The sequence below is a fragment of the Cylas formicarius genome, unplaced genomic scaffold, assembly GCF_029955315.1.
Source record: "Cylas formicarius isolate icCylForm1 unplaced genomic scaffold, icCylForm1.1 PGA_scaffold_1__22_contigs__length_36826433, whole genome shotgun sequence".
NCBI classification, from domain to species: domain Eukaryota; kingdom Metazoa; phylum Arthropoda; class Insecta; order Coleoptera; family Brentidae; genus Cylas; species Cylas formicarius.
The window spans coordinates 27,987,964-27,990,650 of NW_026844264.1; the positions used below are offsets into that span (position 1 = coordinate 27,987,964).

The following is a 2,687-nucleotide window of genomic DNA, read 5'->3' on the forward strand; positions in this document are numbered from 1 at the left end:
TTTTTTTTTGGGGTTTGCCGTACAGTCGCTACTTATTTCCATTAATTTATTTAGACATTTTATACCCATATAAGTTTGGATTTTCCTGTCCAACATGCAATCTTGAAAGAGGTAAGTGGTACAGGTTCTTATCCTTAATGAAATTTTTGTGATGATTTTTTGATAACAATTTTTTTAAGCGAAAACGGTAAACCGAATTGAAAAAAATCAAGTAATTAAATTTCTTTAAGAAAGTGGTATTACAGATATAAAAAAAATTGTTTTACATTTGAAAACTTGACCACCTTGTATCTCAAAAGCTAACTAACACGTTTAGAACATATGTTCACCTAAAGTGTTCAAAAATCGCTCCCTTATTTATTAACATTTTTTTAATATATATATTTTTTAAATATTCTCTGCAAGAATCTGAGCGGCCTATGCTATTGATCTGATGGCTTTTTATTGTAAGATAAATATTTTTCCAGAATCTCTTGAGCTTCCCGAAAACACTGTCGCATAAGAGTTAATGCGAGTTTGATTTGCCTGATAGACAATCAACAGAGTTTTTGTTCACTCATTAGTATTACCAAATTTGTAAAATATAACCAATAAAGAGCTTGCAAAACTTTACAAAAAAAACCGGAAACATGAAAACTTTATTGAAAATTGTTAATTATCTCAAAAAGCAAAAAAACACTCGGCTGGCGTCTGTAATTTTTAAAAAACATTACAAGCTTCCAGAGTTTTGTCTGGTTTTTGCATCGCGTTCGTCTGAACGTCCCCTCTTTCAACCCGTTCTCGGCCTCTGTTGGGGACTCTCGAAATAAACTGACCGCACACTCGAAAATACCCATGCGGCCAAAAAGTTTCTGGCAGGCGTGGTGCAGTAATTATATCGCCTTTTGCTTTTATTAAAGCAATCTTGTTGGAGGAATAAATACGCTCAGCGCTGAAAGTATGCTAATTTTTGTTGTGAGGGTAACACTTGCGAATTGCTTGCGAATTTTTAATTAAATATTTTGCAGAAATCAATAAGTTAATAGATAGTTTTTTTTCAAATATTATCCATTAATTATTTTCGAGTTAATACCAAAAATTTACCACTCGCCAGTAAAATCAGAGGTCAATCCATTTATAAAAACGTTTTGATTTTGCTGGACCAAAATTCCAAGAGTCATTTCTACTTTTTTCAATTTTTCAAAAAAGATTATTAAATAACTTTATTTTTTCGATTAAGATTAAGCTTTGAATTTCCTACTTGTTAGTAATAAATTCATGGAAATAATCTTTAAATTGATAATTTTACTCGTAGAAGCAGAAAAGTTGTTGCAGTATTGAACAGACCTACGACTCTGCTTAAGCGTTTGAAGCACGTGAAAATAATGCATATGGTTTTATTTTAATTATTGATATAGCGTATCTAAAAAAGTATGTAAACAAACGGTGCATGGTCACAAAAGTATAGTTCCAATAAAACAAAAAATAAAAGGCATTTTTTAAATTTTTAAAAAAATATATTGGCTATCATACCTGAAGTGCATAACAAAAATAATTTTGTTATCGTGTATCAGGATATAGAAAACTGCTTAATGAGGTTTTATGAAATTTTGAAAGCACATATCATTTAGGATTTAGGACCCTTTGGTCTATTGTGAGAAACTACTTAGTATATCCAGCCCTTTTTCTTAGTAGCATATTCCATCGCTGTCTTGCTTCAATCTTGGGGGAGCAGGGTTGCTTCTCATGGGACTAATGTATAGACATACAAGAAGTGTATCTGTCTCTGTTTTGAAGCCGTACCACAATTATTAAGTCTGCAAAAAAAAAAACAAAATAAATTTCGATTAAGCGTTTACATAACTATAAAAATCAATAAGAAAAAATGGTATTACTAAAAGATAATATCGTGAATGAACACTCAAAGAATTTTACGAAAATTCACGTCGCCAAAACCATCATCCATCGGCACTCATCAAGAAATTATAAAATTTTCATTAAGCTAAATCCGCGCCAGCCCCAAACCCCTTAAACACGGTAACCGTGACCCTTTATGAAATCGAATAATACAAAGAAGCGCGGCATAATGGACGTGGGGGAATCACAGTAAGAGGACGATGATTATAAGACGCGCCTGGCAAACATTTAGCCGTTGAATATGCATGATCCAAAGGTACACCGCCTGTTTTTCTAGGGTCCTTGGATACCCTCGAAAAACTGTTTGGAATACTTATTCTTAGCTTTTGTTGTTCTATAGTAAATTTTCTTTAGTATATTTCGTTTTGTCGTGTACCATATTTCAGCGGTTCTGCTTTATTTTATATATGAATTTCAAAATTATATTGTGAATTACTATCAAAATTAAACTTTTAATATTAACCTAACAAGGTCTCAACACAAAAAAATGTATTGGGCCCATGTGGGATTCGAACCCACGACCTCCGAGAGACAAATTCAGTTCGGTGCTCTTACCAACTGAGCTAACGAGCCTCACATTGAAAGTTAATTGCGCACTGCTATTTAACTTTGTTTCATGCACAACAAAAGATTATAATGTTAAATAATGTGGCAAGTTGATTCTATAACGCAAGCGACTCAGCAAATATTTTTTGAAAATAATAACCAGAGGAGGTGTTTTACGTGCTGGCATATTTTTTATCTTTCAGTTCTTCAACTGATATGGAAAGACGCATTTCTCGAATAGTAGA

The 2,687-nt window shown here is 32.6% G+C and overlaps 1 non-coding gene across 1 annotated transcript; it reads right to left on the reverse strand.

The window, feature by feature from the left end:
• Positions 1–2,390: 2,390 nt before the first annotated feature.
• On the reverse strand, positions 2,391–2,469 carry Trnaf-gaa (transfer RNA phenylalanine (anticodon GAA)). Its single transcript is given in 2 exon segments — positions 2,391–2,426; positions 2,432–2,469. It is a non-coding gene; the product is annotated as a tRNA-Phe (tRNA).
• Between the last annotated feature and the right edge of the window lie 218 nt (positions 2,470–2,687).